This window comes from Sceloporus undulatus, chromosome 10 (genome assembly GCF_019175285.1).
Source record: "Sceloporus undulatus isolate JIND9_A2432 ecotype Alabama chromosome 10, SceUnd_v1.1, whole genome shotgun sequence".
Lineage (NCBI taxonomy): Eukaryota > Metazoa > Chordata > Lepidosauria > Squamata > Phrynosomatidae > Sceloporus > Sceloporus undulatus.
In genome coordinates, this window is record NC_056531.1 from 15,491,000 (window position 1) to 15,510,253 (window position 19,254).

Genomic DNA, 19,254 nt, shown 5'->3' on the forward strand with positions numbered 1-19,254 from the left:
TAGGTTTGCCATAAGTTGGAAGGCACACGACACACTGACCAAAAAAAGTACAACTCGGACTCTGGAGATCGGGGTTCGAATCCCGGCTCAGCTACGGAAAGTCACGGGGTGCTCTTGGGTGAGTCACACACTCTCGGCCCCCGAAAACCTTGTGACAAGTTTGCCTTAGAGTTGCCAAGAGTTGGAAATGACTTGAAGGCACACGACGCAGAGACAAAAAAGTACAGCTTTGGCCCTGGAGATCGGGGTTCGAATCCTGGCTCAGCAATGGAAAGCCATGGAGTGATCTTTGGTAGTCACACACTCTCAGCCCCAGAAAACGTTGTGGTTGGGTTGCCATAAGTTGGAAAGGGCTCAAAGGCACACAACGACGACAGTGTACACACACACACACACGGGAAAAGAGTGGGTTTAAACTGGGCAACTGAGTTTGCAAGCCTTTTGTGAGTTGACCAACACCATTTTGGGGGGGGGGACCTTTTTGTGTGTTTTAAGGCCATTTGCAAGCATTTCCTCACAAATACTGCAGAAGGGTTTTTGAAACAGGGCTCTCCCTAATATTCTGCTTGCTCCACCTGCGTCGGGTTGTGTGTCACCTTTGCACACAGTGCTTTTTGTTCCTGTTGAGTTTTGTTGTTGTTGTTGTGCGCCTTCAAGCCGTTTCCTACATTCGGCGACCCTGTCTATGTATGTATGTATCCATCTATTGGCAAGGTTTGTTCAGAGGAGGTTGGCCATGGCCTTCCTCTGGGGCTGAGAGAGTATGACCTGTCCAAGGTGACCCACAGGGTTTGTGTGGCTGTTTCACACACGTTGGATGTGTAAGGTGTGGTATTGTGGTTTGAGTGCTGGAGTAGGACTTTGGGAGGTCAGGGTTCGAATCCTGACTTGGCCACGCAAACCCCATTGGCAAGTCACACTCTCTCAGCCTCAGAGGATGGCCATGGCAAAGCCCCCCTCTGAGCACATCTTGCAATGAAAACCCCAGGATCATGACTTGAAGGCCCACAGCAGCGACATTGTGTGACAGTCTGCCTGGCCATCGCCCCCACATCAGTGTGGGTTGCCACATGTCAAAAATGACTTTGCCGGCGCACACTGAGACAACATGGTTGGTGCAAGAGTCTGCCAGAGCTACAAAGCCCATCATCCCCACATCAATCTGGGTTGCCACAGGAGTACACTGCAACAACATGGTTGGTGCAATAGCCTGCCTGAGTTGCAAAGCCCATCATCCCCACATCAGTGCAGCTGGGCTGCAGTCCAGCATCTTGGCAGGAAGGGGGAGGGGGAGAAAAAAAAGGGAAGCGGCCCCTTTAAATAAAGGGACCGCAAACTGCAGAGGCAAAGAAAAAGCGGAACTGACCTTCTAGCCTGGGTTTGGCTCTAAGAGAGCGTCTGCAAAGAGCGGGAAATGTCACAAGCGTGAAAGTTTCCAAAGCAGGAGCCCTGGGGCTTGGCCTCTTGCAGCTTCAAAAGGAGGAAGAAAAAGGAAAGCTATATATGCAGCAGCCATGAGATTTCACTGGGTGCCCTTGGGCAAGTCACACTCTCTCAGCCTCAGAGGACCCAATATCTCCTTAGAGTTGCCATAACTTGGTGGAGTGGCAAAAGACACCTTGGCTTCTTCCAGGGAGGTTTCTGGCTCAACGTGTCCAAGCACCCATTTGTTTGTACTATATCTTTGCATTTTAATACATTTTCTAGTTCTTGCATAGCCTCCCCATCCTTAGTCTTCTTATGATTTCTTGACTGCAGTGATCAATATCTGATTCCCAGGTAAGAACATCCATTTCCTATTTCTATTTCCTTCTTGTCTGGGTTGAAATTGTGTACATTTTGTGGTCATTGTTGTTGTTTCTGTTCAGCATTAAGCCTGCCTTTGCACTTTCCTCCTTGATCGTCCTTCGTAGCTGTTCCAGGTCTGGGAGGTTGTCTTCTAATAGTACGGTGTCATCTATATATCTCAGATGATTGATACTCCTTCCTCCTGTTTTTACTCCTCTTCCTTCTGGGTCCAGGCCTGCTTTTCTTACAAGAGGTTCTGCATACAAGTTGAACAGATAGGATGAAAGGATGCAGCCTTGTGTGACACTTTGGCCAACTGGGAGCCATTCTATTTCTCCAGGTCCTGGCTGACAGTGGCCTCTTGTCCTGAGTTCAGATTCCTCACCAGGTCCAGGACAATCATAGCCATCCAGTCCAACCCTCTTCTGCCATGCAGGAACTCTCCGTCAAAGCATCCCCATTGACAGATGGCCATCCAGCCTCTCTTTAAAGACCTCCAAGGAAGGAGACCCCATCATAATCTCCGAAGAAGAAGCATGTTCCACTGTCGAACAGCCCAAATGTTGAGCTGGAATCTCTTTTCCTGGAGCTTGCATCCATTGCTCTGGGTCCTGCTCCCTCCTCAATATGGCTTCCCTTCAAGTATTTAAACAGGGCTATATCACCTCTTAACCTTCTCTTCTCCAGGCTAAACATCCCCAGCTCCCTAAAGCATTCCTCGTAGGGCTTCATGATTTCCAGACCCTTCGCCATTTTAGTCGCCCTCCTTTGGACACATGGCTCCAGTTTCTCCATGTCCTTTTTAAATTGTTTTGCCCAGAACTGGACACAGCATTATTCCAGGTGGATCCTGACCAAAGCAGAATAAAGTGGCACTGTTACTTCCCTTGATCTAGACACTATACTTCTATTGATGCAGCCTAGAATCGCATTGGCCTTGTTAGCTGCCGCATCACACTGTTGACTCATGTCTACTTGGACTCCTAGGTCCCTTTCACATGTAGTTTCATTCAGCCAGGTGTCCTCCATAATCCTATATCTGTGCATTTCATTTTTCCGCCCCAAGTGCAGTACCTTGCATTTCTTCCTGTTGAATTTCATTTTGTTAGCTTTGGCCCAGCTTTCTAGTCTAGATGCGATGATGAGGGTGCCTTTGCTCTTTTGCTTGGGTGCCTTGCTCCCTCTCCTTGCACGCTTTCTGCAAGGGTCGAGCATTGGGCGACGGTCCCTTGGCCTGGGGCCTTCCTCCTCCTCTTCCTCAGGCCCTGATTCACTGGATCGGAATTTGCATCTGATTGCATTGCAACTCCATCCTGGGCTTGGGCTGCTGCTGATGCTGCAGGGCCCCAGCGCTCGCCTCCAAAGGCCAGGCAGAGGAGGAAAGTTCCCTTGGCAAAGTGGAGCAGTTGGCAGCCTGCCTAGGAAGAAGGGAAGAAGAAAGACAGAAAGGAGGAAGGAAAGCAAGCAAGAAGAAAGGCCACCTTTCCCAAAGGAGGGATCCTCTGGGATCAGAGAGAGAGAGATCCAGCCCAGCATGAAATACCCCCCAAAGCCCTCCTTGCAAGGTAAAAGAGCAGTGGGGAGGGGGGAAAGACCCACAAATACACACAAACAGACACAAATACACATGCAATTCCCAGGCACTGAAAAGCACCCCCCACCCCAAAAAAATACCTTTGCAAGGGGAGTCATTTGTTTGCAATTGAAAGGAAAAGCAAAGACATGGATCCATTTGCAAATTAAAGGGAAGCAAGGAAATGGAGTTACTTGCAAATAAAAGTGTGTGTGTGTGTGTGTTTGTATATGCTTTTCTTTAATTTGCAACTAAATAGCCCCCCTCCCCTTGTAAAGGTGTGTTTTTTGCTGGGGTGGGTGGGTGCTTTGTAATGCCAGGGAATGGCAATGGGGGAGGGAATGGTGAAGGCAATTGCAATGGGAGGCACTGGGGAAACAATTGTAGTGGGGTTAATGGGGAAATAATTGCAATGCAAGGCAATGGAGGGCAGTGGGGAAACAATTGCAATGCAGGAATTGCAATGGGGAGGGAATGGGGAAGGCAGTTGCAATGGGGGGCAATAAATGTGGGAGGAGGGTTGTCCCCTCCCTTGCTAAAAGCCTAAACCTTTTTTAAAGAGTCCAAACCCTCTTGGATCAGGGGGGAGCTTGCTGTTAAAACCCCCAAACTTTGCCCCTCCCTTGGAAGAATCTCTGGCTTTGCAACTTCTTTTGCAAGGCCAAGACTTTTGCAGAAAATATGGGGAGAGGCTTGGGGGGGGGGCAAAAACAAAGAGGAGGGGGTGCATTTTCCTTTTAAAAAGAACTTTCTGGGTGCAGTTTTTATCAGAAGCTTTCTGGTCACAAGCTTTCCTCCCCCCCCCCCCAGGAAGAAAGAAAGATATGGTTCACTTTGCAGATGTCTGCCTAGGAGGAATTGCAGGGCTTCTATGGAGGAAAGTGAAATGTGTTGTGGTTTAGTTTTATTTTTGGGAGGGATTCTTTCCTTCACTTTTTTGCCCCCACCCCAGAAAAAAAACCATGGCTGCAGAAGGTTCTTCCTTGTGTTAACCATTTTGCATGGATTGTTTAGCAGCTGCTATTTTATAGTCTATTTTAACTCTTGGGTTTGGTGGAACAAATACCAGATTGTTCTGGGCAATGCAAGTTAATGCACACAAAGATCTCTCTGGTGGCCCCCAAAGGCTCTTTTGGATCATTCCCTTTAATATATATATATATATATATATATATATATATGCAATTTGGTTGCTTTCTTTTGAAAAACTCAGCTACAAAGAATGTGTATTCACAACAGAGACATTATTTGCATTTCTGCTGAGATAGAAGCCAACAGGACTTTCTCCTTCCCTTCTTCTTCCAGGCCAGTTTTTCTTTCCTCCCAAATTCATGGGCCTTTCTTTGCTCTAGAAGCCTTCCTTTGCAAAAAAATAATAATTAAAAATTGGATATGAATTTGGTTTCTTTTCTTTTTTCCTCCTGTGTTTGGAGTGGCATTTTCAACCACTGTTTTTGTGTGCCTTGGATAGGGGGAAAAAAAAAACACTTCAGCCTTTCCCTGCCCCAAAGTTTGCAATGTTAATGTTAATGTTAATTTTTATTGGTGCAGGGAAGAAATCTTGCTCGGCCGACCCTGCGATAGGAAAGCCGTCTTGTCGTTGTGTGCCTTCAAGTTGTTTCCCCGCTTATGGCGACCCTAAAGCAGTCTTGGCAAGATTTGCTCAGATTTGCTTTCCTCTGAGGCTGAGAGAGTGTGACTTGCCCAGGTCTTGCCCAGTTGGGTTTCCATGGCTGAAGTAGGATTCGAACCTTGGCCTTTTAACACTCAAACTACTCCGCCACGTTGGCTGTCTTGAAGGCGCAGAATCGCCCAACAAAGTTTTGGACTCAAGCCATAGACCCATGTTATTTGTGCAAGGAGGATGGCAGGAGTGTGTGTTCTTCTCAAAATGGAGGGGGATCTGTGGCTCCATTGGTGGAACTGTCAAGTATGGGAGAAAGAAGTTCCCACTCCTTCACATTTGCGTTGTGAATGCCTAAAGACCCTAAATGCACCAGATTCTGTCTGATCTGGGATGCTAAGCAGGGTCAGCCCTGGTTAGTCCTTGGATTGGAGACCACCAAGGGATACAAGGTGATGGAGGCTCTATTTCAGAGGAAGGAATTGGTAAAAGCATCTCTGGATGCTCCTTCCTTATAAAAACCCTATGAAATTCATGGGGTCGCCATAAGTCGACAGGTGATGTGAAGGCACATACATAGACACACTCAGATCTCCTCTGATTTTGAATGCTAAGCAGGATCAGCCCTGGTTAGTCCTTGGAGAGGAGACTGTTAATGAATACCAGGTGCTGGAGGCTCTGTTTCAGAGGAAGGACAAAACCATTTCTGGGTATCCCTTTTCTAAGAAAATCCTATGACGTTCATGGGTTGTCATAAGTCAACAGGCAGCTTGAAGGCAAACACACAGCACCAGATCCCCTCTGATCTTGAAAGCTAAGCCGGGTCAGCCCTGGTTAGTCCTTGGAGGAGAGACCACCAAAGGATGCCAGGTATTGGAGGCTCTATTTCAGAGGAAGGAACTGGCAAAAGCATCTCTGGGTATTCCTTCCTTAAGAAAACCCTATGAAATTCATGGGGTCGCCATAGGTTGACAGGCGACTACATGAAGGCACATAGACACACTCACGCAAGGCACCAGATCCCCTCTGATCTTGATGCTAAGCAGGGCCAGCCCTGGTTAGTCCCTGGAGGGGGGACCATGTAGGCTCTGTTTTGGAGGAAGGAACTGGCACAACCCTCTCTGGGCATGCCTTCCTTAAGAAAACCCTATGAAATGGGGTCACCATAAACCGACATGGAGATGTAGGGAGCAAACATCTGCGTTGCACTGATAAAATCAGTGCTGGAAGCCAAGCCAGGGAACATGTGGCCTGTCATTTCCCTTTTCCATTTCTTGCATTTCAGGCTCCTCTTTGAGGGAGGGGGGAAAGACCCACAAATACCCACAAACAGACACAACTACACATGCAATTCCCCGGCACTGAAAGCCCCCCCCCCCCCCAAAAAAATACCTTGCGGGGGGTGGTCAAGTGGTGTGTAGTGTCTTTGTTTGCAATTGGAAAGAAACGCAAGACCTGCATCCATTTGCCAATACAGGGAAGCAAGGAAACGAGTTACTTGCAAATAAAGTGTGTGTGTCGTGTCTTTGTTATGCTTTCTTTAATTTGCAACTAAATAGCCCCCCTCCCCTTGTAAAGGTTGTGTTTTTTGCTGGGTGGGTGTGGTTGCTTTGTAATGCCCGGGCATGGCAATGGGGGAGGGACTGTGAAGCAACTTGCAATGGGGGGCAATTGGGGAGAGAACTGGGAAGGCAGATTGGAAATGGGGGAGGAATGGTGAAGGCAAATGCAATGGAGGCAATGGGAAACAATTGTAGTGGGGGTAATGTTTCTGGAAAGATTGCACTTGCAAGGCAATGGAGGGAGTGGAGAACAAGTTGAACAGATAGGATGAAAGGATGCAGCCTTGTGTGACACTTTTGCCAACTGGGAGCCATCCTGTTTCTCCAGGTCCTGGCTGACAGTGGCCTCTTGTCCTGAGTTCAGATTCCTCACCAGGACAATCATAGCCATCCAGTCCAACCCTCTTCTGCCATGCAGGGACTCTCAGTCAAAGCATCCCCATTGACAGATGGACATCCAGCCTCTCTTTAAAGACCTCCAAGGAAGGAGATCCCACCATAATCTCAGAAGAAGGAGCATGTTCCACTGTCGAACAGCCCAAATGTTGAGCTGGAATCTCTTTTCCTGGAGCTTGCATCCATTACTCTGGGTCCTCCTCCCTCCTCAATATGGCTTCCCTTCAAGTATTTAAACAGGGCTATATCACCTCTTAACCTTCTCTTCCCCAGGATAAACATTCCCAGCTCCCTAAGTCCTTCCTTGTAGGGCTTCATGATTTCAAGACCCTTCGCCATATTAGTCGCCCTCCTTTGGACACATGGCTCCAGTTTCTCAACATCCTTTTTTAATTGTTTTGCCCAGAACTGGACATATTCCATGTGGATCCTGACCAGAGCAGAATACAGTAGCATTATTACTTCCCTTGATCTAGACACTATACTTCTATTGATGCAGCCTAGAATCGCATTGGCCTTGTTAGCTGCCGCCTTGCACTGTTGACTCATGTTCAACTTGTGGTCTACTTGGACTCCTAGGTTCCTTTCACATGTAGTTTCATTCAGCCAGGTGTCCTCCATAATCCTATATCTGTGCATTTCATTTTTCCGCCCCAAGTGCATTTCTTCCTGTTGAATTTCATTTTGTTAACTTTGGCCCAGCTTTCTAGTCTAGATGCGAAGAGGGTGCCTTTGCTCTTTTGCTTGGGTGCCTTGCTCCCTCTCCTTGCACGCTTTCTGAAAGGGTCGAGCATTGGGCGACTGTCCCTTGGCCTGGGGTCTTCTTCCTCCTCCTCCTCCTCTTCCTCAGGCCCTGATTCACCGGATCGGAATTTGCATCTGATTACATTGCAACTCCATCCTGGGCTTGGGTGGCGGCTGCTGCTGCTGCAAGGAGGAAAGTTCCCTTGGCAAAGGGGAGCAGTTGGCAGCCTGGCTAGGAAGAAGGGAAGAAGAAAGACAGAAAGGTGGAAGGAAAGCAAGCAAGAAGAAAGGCCACCTTTCCCAAAGGAGGGATCCTCTGGGATCAGAGAGAGAGAGAGAGATCCAGCCCAGCATGGAATACCCCCCAAAGCCCTCCTTGCAAGGTAAAAGAGCAGTGGGGGAGGGGGGAAAGACCCACAAATACCCACAAACAGACACAACTACACATGCAATTCCCAGGCACTGAAAAGCACCCCCCACCCCCCCAAAAAAATACCTTGCAAGGGGAAGGGGAGTTAGTAGTATTTGTTTGCAATTGAAGGAAAAGAAACGCAAGACATGGATCCATTTGCAAATTAAAGGGAAGCAAGGAAATGGAGTTACTTGCAAATAAAAGTGTGTGTTGTGTACTTTGTTATGCTTTCTTTAATTTGCAACTAAATAGCCCCCCTCCCTTGTAAAGGTTGTGTTTTTTGCTGGGGTGGGTGTGGTTGCTTTGTAATGCCGGGAATGGCAATGGGGGAGGGAATGTGAAGGCAACTTGCAATGGGAGGCACTGGGGAAGGAAACCAATTGTAGTGGGGGTAATGGGGAAATATGCAATGCAAGGCAATGGAGGGCAGTGGAGAACACAATGCAATTTGCATTTGGGAATTGCAATGGGAGGGAATGGGGAAGGCAGTTGCAATGGGGGGCAGGAAGGCAATAATGTGGTAGGAGGGTTGTCCCCTCCCTTGTAAAAGCCAAACCTTTTTTAAAGAGTCCAAACCCTCTTGGATCAGGGGGGAGTTGCTGTTAAAACCCCAAACTTTGCCCCTCCCTTGGAAGAATCTCTTGGCTTTGAACTTCTTTGCAAGGCCAAGACTTTTCAGAAAATCTGGGGAGCGTTGGGGGGGGGCAAAAAACAAAGAGGAGGGGGTGCATTTTCTTTTAAAAAAGAAACTTTCTGGGTTGCATTTTTATAAGAGCTTCTGGTCACAAGCTTTCCTCCCCCCCCCAAAGAAAGAAAGAAAGAAGAGAAGATAGATGGTTCACTTTGCATGTCTTTCTGCCTAGGAGGAATTGCAGGGCTTCTATGGAGGGAAAGTGAAATGTTGTTGTTGTTTTTAGTTTTTTTTGGGAGGGATTGTTTCCTTCACTTTTTTGCCCCACCCCAGAAAAAAAAACATGGCTGCAGAAGGTTCTTCCTTGTGTTAACCATTTTGATGGATTGTTGGCAGCTGCTATTTTAGTCTATTTTAACTCTTGGGTTTGGTGGAAACAAATACAGTACCGTTGTTCTGGGCCATGCAAGTTAATGCACACAAAGATCTCTCTGGGTGGCACCCAAAGGCTCTTTTGGCTCTACCTTAATCTATATATATCTATAAATTTATGATTTGGTTGCTTTCTTTTGCAAAAACTCAGCTACAAGAGCATGTGTCTTCACAACAGAGACTTATTTGCATTTCGGTGAGACAGATGCCAACCGACTTTGTCCTTCCCTTCTTTCTTCCAGGCCAGTTTTTCTTTCCTCCCAAATTCATGGGCCTTTCTTTGCTCTAGAAGCCTTCTTTGCAAAAAATCATAAATTAAATAATAATAAAAAATTGATGGCATATGAATTTTGGTTTCTTTCTTTTTTTTCCTCCTGTGTTTGGAGTGGCATTTTCAACCACTGTTTTTGTGTGCCTTGGATGAGGAAAAAAAACAAGAAACACTTCAGTCTTTCCTGCCCAAGTTGCTAATGTTTAATGTTAATTTAATTTTGTTGGTGCAGTGGAAGAATCTTGCTCGGCGACCCTGCGATAGGGACAGCCGTCTTGGTCGTTGTGTGCCTTCAAGTTGTTTCCCCGCTTATGGCGACCCCTTTAAGCAATCTTGGCAAGATTTGCTCCAATTGCTTCCTCTTGAGGCTGAGAGGTGTGACTTGCCCACTTGCCCAGTTGGGTTCCATGGCCGAAGTAGGATTCGAACCTTGGCCTTTTAAAACTCCAAACCACTCCGCCACGTGGCTGTCTTGAAGGCGCAGACATCGCCCAACAAAGTTTTGGACTCAAACCCAAGACCCATGTTATTTGCAAGGAGGATGGCAGGAGTGTGTGTTCTTCCAACAATGGAGGGGGATCTGTGGGCCCATTGGTGGAAATGTCAGTATGGGAGAAAGAAAGTTCCCACTCCTTAACATTTGTGTTGTGAATGCCTAAAGACCCTAAATGCACCAGATTCTGTCTGATCTGGGATGCTACCAGGGTCAGCCCTGGTTAGTCCTTGGTATTGGAGACCACCAAGGGATACAAGGTGATGGAGGCTCTATTTCAGAAGAAAAGCATCTCGGATGCTCCTTCTTTATAAAAACCCTATGACATTCATGGGGTCGCCATAAGTGACAGGTGATAGTGCAGGCCATACATAGACACACTCAGATCTCCTCGATTTTGGATGCTAAGCAGGATCAGCCCTGGTTAGTCCTTGGAAGAGGAGATGTTAATGAATACCAGGTGCTGGAGGCTCTTTTCAGGAGGAAGAACAACCACTTCTGGGTACCCTTTCTAAGAAATCCTTATGACGTCTCTGGGTTGTCATAAAGTCAACAGGCGGCGCTTGAAGGCAAACACACAGCACAGTCCCCTCTGACTTGAAAGCTAAGCCGGGTCAGCCTGGTTAGTCCTTGGAGGGGAGACCACCAAAGGATGCCAGGTATTGGAGGCTCTATTTCGAGGATGGAACTGGCAAAACTCTCTGGGTTATCCTTCCTTAAGAAAAAACCCTATGAAATTCAGGGGTCGCCATAAGTTGAAGGTGACACATGAAGGCACTAGACACCCTCACGCAAGGCACCAGATCCCTCTGATCTTGATGCCTAAGCAGGGCCAAGCCCTGGTTAGTCCTGGAGGGGGGGACCATGTAGGCTCTGTTTTGGAGGAGGAACGGACACACCCTCTCTGGGCATGCCTTCCTTAAGAAAACCTATGAAATGGGGTTGCCATTACACGGACATGGAGATTAGGGAGCAAGCATCTGCGTTGCCACTGATAAATCAGTGCTGGAAGCCAAGCAACAGTGGCCTGTCATTTCCCTTTTTCCATTTCTTGCATTTCAGGCTCCTCTTTGGACTTATGGGTGCAAATGCTCTTGGTTGTCTCCTTGACTGTCCCAGGTTGCTCCTGCCCAAAATACCAAGGGCAAATTGGGACATCGTGGACTTTCTCAAAAGGGAACTGTTAGGGGGTTTTCCCCTCTTAAATTGCTCACCAAGTCCCATTTGTGCTGCTGACTATAAAAGTCCTGGGTGGCATCGCACTGCTTTAACTGTCTGGGATTGTCCTTTGTTGGTGGCCCCAGAAGGTAAGAATCTCACAAACTACACATCCCAAGTTCCATAGCATGAGTCAGGCAGTTAAGTGGTGTCAAACTGCATTAAATCTGCAGTGAAGATGCCGGAGAGCAGCAGAAAAATAGTTCACCCCATCTACACCACAGCATCCCTTCAGATATTTAAAGATGGCTCTCAGTAGGAAGGGATAAACAAGTTGTTGTTGTTGTGTGGGCCTTCAAGTTCACTTGCGTGGGCCTCTAAGGAAAACTATCATGGGATTTCTTGGCAGATTTTTCATTGCCTGTTGCTTCCTCGAGGCTGAGAGAGTGTGACTTTTGCCCAAGCTCACCCAGTGGTTGTTTATAACTGAGCCGGGATTCGGAACCCGGGTCTCGAGAGGTCGTTGCCCAGCCTGCAGAATTATGCCAGAGTTTCTTCTACATAGGGTGATTTTGCACATAATATTTTGAACAGTATTATTATCATTATTACTGTATTATTATTAATATTATTATTGCAAATAATAATAATAATAATAATAATAATATAAATAATAAAAATATTATTAATAAAATAAGAATAATATTGCATGTGTGCTGTCATTATTTATATCCCACTTTCCCCCAAAAAAATTGGGACTCAAAGCAGCTTAAAAGCACAGTCTAGTTAAAAACTTACAAAAGTGGCCATTTAAATAGTGTACACTGAAGCATCAGAAAGCCACACAAGTGGACAATTTTGGAGTTTGTGTGGCCAATTCATGGAACCATAGACTCTTCCAAGGTGCCACTATTGTTGTCGTCGTGTTGCTTCAAGTCTTTGCAGAGGAGTTGCCTTTGCTTCCCTTTGAGGCTGAGAGAGTGCAACTTGGTAGGTTTATGTGGCTGAGCCAGGATTTGAAAGGATTTGAACCCAGGTCTCCAGAGTCACAGTCAGTGATTCCCAGACTTGGGTCCTCCAGGTGTTTTGGACTTCAATTCCCAGAAGCCCTAGCCAGCCTGCCCAACAGTCAGGAATTCTGGGAGTTGAAGTCCAAAACATCTGGAGGACCAGAGTTTGGGAATCATGATGCTGGCTTTGCTGGAACTAAAAGAGATCAGAAATTGGAGCCAAAAAGTTTGCTAGCTGATCAGAAACAAGCTTCTCTAGTCTGACGCCAGCGACCAGCCTTCAAACAAGCGTCTTTATCGCTGTTGTCGAGGATGATGGTGTTGGGAGTGATTGCACCCAGCCATGGAAAGGTACTATCTAGATTTCAAGGATATGAAGATAAAGTAGTTGGGCAGCTTTCAAGAAGTAGTAATAGTAATAGGAGGAGGAGTATCACAAAGCCCAGCGTTCGAATCTCTGCTCAGACCCTGGCCAAGTCATACTTTCTCAGCCTTGCATAAAGGCAGTGGCAAACTTTATGGTCTCCAAAGGTCAGAAGTGACTCGAAGGCACACCGCCACCAAGACCAGTAGTAGTTTTCTCTCTGGGTAGTAAATTTCCATGCCACACCCAGAGCGTTACTCATTCCTTGTGCTAAATATTCTTGAGTTTCAGTCCAGTTTTTGAGGTCGTCAAGGTCCCTTTCGATTCTGTTCACATCTTGACAAAATGCAGGCTTGGGACAAACAGCATTGTAATTTTTTTCTTGTATGCTTTTAAACACCTTTCCTTGGTGAAGAAGCCAGTGGAGCTTTCAAAGCTTGCAATATATATTTTGTGCCTTTTGGTTACTCCAATAAAGGTATTGCTTGTGGATGTTGTACTATGCTACATGGCCAACATAGCTCACCATTATATGTTTTCTCGTGTGTTAGCTTCCCAGTTCTGCATCATCTGCAAACTTGGTAAGGTTTTCCTCTAGTCCAATGTTTCCCAAGCTTTGGTTGTCCAGATGTTTTGGACTTCAACTCCCAGAATCCCTGATTGTTGGCCCAACTGGCTAGGGCTTCTGGGAGCTGAAGTCCAAAACACTTGGAAGGACCAAAGTTTTGGAAACTCTGCTTTAATCCAGTGGTTCTAAACCTTTGATCCTCCAGATGTTTTGGACTTCAGCTCCCAGAATTCCTAATTGTTGGCCAGATGAGCTAGGGCTTCTGGGAACTGAAGTCTCAGATTCAAAGATATAATAGCCATGTTAGTCTGCAAAGGGATCATGCTGCACCTTTGAGAGGAACTGAAAGAAAGAAGTTGGTAGCATAAACCTTCGTAGACTTGAGCCTCTGTCTTCAGATGCATGCTTTAGTTTAAAACCACGTTTCAGTGCATATTATTTTTAAAAAGTAACTTCTAAAAAGCTATTTTAAAAATACATTTCAAAAACCTGCATCTGCGGAAGGAGGCTCGAGTCTACAGAAGCGACCAACTTCTTTCTTTCAGTTCGTCTGATAGGTGCTGCAAGATCACTTTGCATCATCATCATCATCATCATCATCATCATCATCATCATCATCATCATATCAAAGCTAATGCGACCAACTTGTCTTTCAGTTTGTCTCACAGATGCTGCAAGATCCCTTTTCATAACCATAATCATAATCTTTGTATCAAGGCTAATGCGGCCAACTGCTGTTTTTCAGTTCATCTCAAATATATATTATATATTATTATATAAATAATAATAATAACAACAACAACAATAGTGGTCATATCAAAGCACATGCTACCAACTTCTGGGTCTTTAAGTTTGTCAAAGGAGCTGCAAGATTCCTTTGCAAAATAATATTTTAATAATAATAATAATAATAATAATAATAATAAGAAGAAGAAGAAGAAGAAGAAAGCTCATGCTCCCAGCGTCTATCTTTCAGTTCATCCCAAAGGGTCTGGAAGCTCTGTTTGCAGACTGGAGGACCAGAGTTTGGGAAGCATGGTTCTGGTCCATTTTCTAAGTCTTTGGTAAAAAGACTGTCTCCTTTAGGGGGGCCATGATAGCAGGGGCATTCTGGGGATTATTACTATAATACCCTTATTTTTTGGGATGGGGGGCATTTGCAGGTGGGGACGAAAACAGCCTAAAAAGTTTCCACTGGGGATGAAAATTGACTGTTCCAACGAAGTCTTGCCCTCTACAAATGCCGACTTTCCCTTGATGTTGCGTGCCTTTAAGTCTTTTGCAACGTGCGGCAACCCTATCATGGGGTTTTCTTGCCATGATTTCTTCCGAGGGGTTTTGCATTGCCCTTCCCTGAGGCTGAGAGAGTGGGACTTCTAAGGCTGTTGTTGCTGCATGTCTTCAAGTCTTTATGGTGACCCTAAGGCAAACCTATCATGGGGGGTTCTTGGCAAGGTTTGTTCAGGGAAGGTTTGCATTGCCTTTGTTTGAGGCTGAGAGAGTATGACTTGCCCAAGCTAACCTGCAGGGTGCCATGGCCAAGCCAGGAATCGAACTCTGGCCTCCATGGTTGTCATCCAATGCTCAGTCGTCATCCTTCCTTCTCAGTTTGATTTTACTTCCCCTTGTGATAAAATAAAAGCTGATGAGGTGGAAAATATGGCTGGCTGTAATTTGTACTCGGAACGAGTGGCCTTTTGCAAGAGGGTCTATTGCAGAATGTTTCGGCCTTCTGGGATTCACAGTCAGGGATGTACAGGTCGCAGTCCTCGAACAAGGGAACTGCAATGGAAGAGTAAGAAGTGAAACAGCAGAATTGAATTAGCAGATATGAATCGAGACAGGGCTTCATTGCGCACTACATATTTTAATATTATATTACATAGATTAATATAATGGGCCTTTGGTATCATCTGGGGTTTGGTTCCAGGAGACACACACATGGATAGCAAGATCCTATTAAATACAATGGTGTCATAAAATGGCAAGGGGCAGGCTTTGCACCTTTCTGCTTCCTATTGAATTCTGTTTCCTCCCCACAACTATATAAATATGTATTTTTGTGGGTTTTTGGGCTGTGTGGCCATGTTCTAGAAGAGTTTATTCCTGACGTTTCGCCAGCAGCTGTGGCTGGCATCTTCAGATAAATACAATATACATATACATATACATATATACATGCTTTACAGCTGAGGCTTTCATCTCACTCTGTACTGCATCTTATGAAAGTTCAAGCAAAAATAAAAATTACTTAAGTCTTAAAGCTATTGCCACATTCCCTTTTATTGCCTCCTTCTCTCTTCTCTGTTTTAACATGGAAAGGCATATTGATCCTGTCTGCAATGGCCTGGGCTGCAGTTCTCTACTTTTCAGAGTCATGACAGCCATCTCTCAGTTTATGAAGGGATCTATCATATCTAATCACACACACACACACAAATTTATGAAGGTGTAGAAGATGGAGACGGCTTGTTTTCTGCTGCTCCAAGGACTAGAAAACTCAAATTTAGTAGAGGAATCTTGACCCTAAAAGCGGTTTAACAATGGAATGTAGTGTCTTGGTTAAGTCTCCTTCTTTCAAAGTTTGGAAACTAAAATACAAACCAATGGGTTCAAATTGGTGACTATTCAGAAGTACATCTTTCCTGTTGGAGCTGTTTGGCAGTGGATGGACTGCCTCGGTTGGCTGGCTGTCTTTCATGGATGCTTTAGCTATAGATTCCTGCATAACTGATGGGGGTTGGACTACATGACCCTTGGGGTCCCTATTCACTCTTTAGGACCCAGTGGTTCAATTTGCATCCTTGGGATACAGCCAGAGTTGGGATTTTCCAGGTGCGCTAGGCTTTGCGCCACCCCACGAAACAACATCATCCAAGATCCCACCAACAAGAGCTCTAGAAATGTGTCTACCTTTCCATTTATTTCTAGTGCTGTAGCCAGTGGGGTGAGAGCAGATGCGCAAGTTCAGGGAATAGAGCCTCCTGATTGGCTACGGTCTCGTCTGATGTCGCACTTCCCGTCAATGTGTGCTCAGTTGGCAAGGATTCTGCGGCAGTTGGGGAACCAAGGTACGGCCTCCATTGCTTTGCAGACGGTCTGTAAAATGGGTCTAATTTGTTGCGGACATTGTAAATCCCATTTAAGTGGCATGTTGGTAGCCTTCCATTCTGAGGCTGAGTGAGGGCAAAAGCCCCGTTTCGCCCTCCTTGGTTGAACCTGGTTACCATACGTACACAACTATAAGTCGACCTCATGTATAAGTCAAGGGCAAGGTTTGGGGCCAAAGTTATGGATTTTGCTATGACCTGTGGATAAGTTGAGGGTAAAATTCAGTGCCTTATAGCAAAGGATCTGAAGGATGAAGCAAAGCAAAAGAACGTCAAAGAACCTAAAAAATTCCAGCAGACATAACTTTTGGTGCTTACTTTTAAGGCTGGGTGGATGACAAAGTAGAGGGAGTCGGTGCTTCCAGGACAGATATATACTTATTTTCGCCAGGGGATGGTTCCTTCTTTTAAATAAGAGTTAAGATACACTGCGTACGTTGACCGGCCATGGATAAGTCAACTCAGGTTTTCTGGGGTCATTTTTTTGCCCTAAATTGCTAGACTTCTGCATGAGTATATACAGTAAATATGTGAAGAGGTGTCCTATTGAGGATGGAGCAAGCTTGTTTCGGCTGCTCCAGAAACTCGGACACGTTGCAGTGGATCTAAACTATGGGAAAAGAGATTCCACTATAATGTTAGGAAGAACCTCCTGACAGTCAGAATAATACGCTGCTTCGGAGGACAATGGAGTCTCCTTCTTTGGAGGTTTTGAAATGGATTGGATGGTCCTCTGTCCAGGGAAGGCTTTGATAGTGTTTACTTGCATGGCATCCAAGTCTAGGATTCTATGGTTGTGTCTTCCTGCATGCCCAAAGGGGGTCAACTGGATGGCCTTCGGGGGTCTCTTCCAACTCTAGGATTCTCTGTATCCCAGCATGGCTGAATAAGGTTGAACTGGATGGCCCTTGGGGGTCTCTTCCAACTCTAGGATCCTATGGTTGTGTATTCCTGCATGGGCAAAGGGGGTTGGATTGGATGATCTTTGGGGGTTTCCTCCAACTCTAGGATCCTATGACCTCCGGAGAACTGGCAGCCCAAGCCAGAACATGGGAAAGTTCTTGTTATGCTACTTGTTTTTGAGATTGAAACACTCAACCCTGAGCCAGCAGCATTTGTGATTCTTGGAGAAGTCTTTGCCACACTCTCTCAGCCCCAGAAGAAGGCACTGTCAGCAAACCTCCTCTGAAGAAATCTTGTTAAGTCAACCCTGTGATAGGCAAGCCATCTTGTTGTTGTCGTCTGCCTTCAGGTTATTTCCCACTTATGGTGTCAACCTATCCTGGGGTTTTCTTGGCAAGATTTCTTCAGAGGAGGTTTGCCATTGCTTTCCTCTGAGGCTGACTTGACTACGGTCACCCAGTGGGTTTTGTGGCCGAGGTGGGATTCGAACCTTGGTCTTTTAACACTCAAACCACTCCACCACACTGGCCATCTTGAAGGCACAGAATCGCACAACAAAGTTTTGGACTCAACCCATAGACCTATGTTAACTTGCAAAAGTTTTAGAATACCTCTCCCCTTTTTTGCTCCAAAATCCATGCACGCAAAGCCTTTTTTTGGAGCTGGCAGTCTAATATTTAGCCTCATTTAAATCATCAGCAAAATCAAGGCCTCCCAGGTTGCACTGGTTGGCTCCATTTTTGTGCAATTTCCTGAGGGCAGCGTTTGGTTTTTGCAAAACTGGTTTCCCAGCTGGATTTTTCAAATGAGGTTTTAATCTCTAGGAAGGAATGCATTTGTGCTCTCTCTCTCTCTGCTGTTGCCCATGGCTTCAAGGTTAGCAAAGAGTGCATAAATAAATAAAAGTCATATTGCTTGTTAAAAAACCAACCCGAGCGTGTTATGGCTTTATTATGGAGATGGAAATGTTGGAGTGAGATGTTCCTAGGGGCATGTTTGGTCTTGCGCATAATTTTTGTCCGTGCGCAAGGAGTATTTGTGTCGACGTTGCTCCTCTTTTTTTTTTGCAGGAAAATTGGACTTGGCATCTAGCGGTGTCACTGTTTGTTCACTGAACTTGCCAGTGTGCATTGATCAGGGGCTAGTTGAAACGCAAGTGTATTCTGTGCATTGCTGCGGAGATTTGCACATTCACACTGAGGATCATTGTCTTCATTTGCCTTCACAAATTCACATCTATTTGCATCTGTTTACTTTCCCTCTGCTGAAAATGCAATAATAATAATAATAATCTCCAAAAATCAAAGCCTCAAATGGTGAGGCTTTTTGTTAATTAATTGGAGGGAGATGTTTTGAATGATCTCAATTATTATTATTATTATTTTTATTAATGAAGGGAGGTTAGATGATTTTAATGATGATGATGATGATGATGATGTTGTTAGTAATTGTTGTATGCCTTCAGGTTATTTCTGACTTATGGCGACCCTAAGGGGAACCTATCATGGGATTTTCTTGGCAAGGTTTGGCAGGTCACACTCAGCTTTAGAGGAAGGCAGTGGCAAACCTTGTCTGAACAAATCTTGAAAGCCAGCATGTACTGGCAGTTTCGGTGTCAGACTTTGAGAGACCAGGGTTTGAATCTCCACTTGGCCATCGAAACCTTGGAGTGACCTTAGGAAAGTCACACTCTCTCAGGCCATCTGTTGGGGCTGCTTTGGTTGTGTTTTCCTGCATGGCGGGGGTTTGGACTGGATGACCCCTGAAGGTCACTTCCAACCCTATGATTATAGGATGCATCTGCATTGTAGAAATAATGCAGTATGACACCACTTTAACTGCCACGGCTTCCTCTGACAGAATCCTGGGATGTGTTGTTTGGGGAGGCACTGCCCCTCTTTGGCAGAGATGGCTTCAGACAGTGCAACACTGCAAATCCCAGGGATCCGTAGGATGAAGTGACAGTCCTTGAAGTGATGTCGCACTGCATCATTTCTACCATTTAGAGATACTGTAGTGTCAAAGAAAGGCAATGGTGTGAAGCCCCTTCTGCACAAACCTTGCCAGGAAAACCCTGTTACAGAGCCACCTTAGGGTTGCTGGAAGTTGGAAACAACTTGATGACACACAACGACGACAACTGCTTGCAAAATTCATAGTGAGTGCAGTGAAAACATAGCTGAGTATGGTTTCCCGGAGTCCTGATGATGGATAG

General features: G+C 45.7%; 1 protein-coding gene across 1 annotated transcript in view; it reads left to right on the forward strand.

The window, feature by feature from the left end:
- Window positions 1-7,843: 7,843 nt before the first annotated feature.
- ARID3A (AT-rich interaction domain 3A) overlaps window positions 7,844-19,254 on the forward strand; it is a 56,713-nt gene continuing 45,302 nt past the window's right edge. The window contains exon 1 of the mRNA XM_042441905.1: window positions 7,844-8,070. The gene's annotated coding sequence lies outside the window, so the exon portion shown is untranslated. The remainder of the gene's footprint in view (window positions 8,071-19,254) is intronic.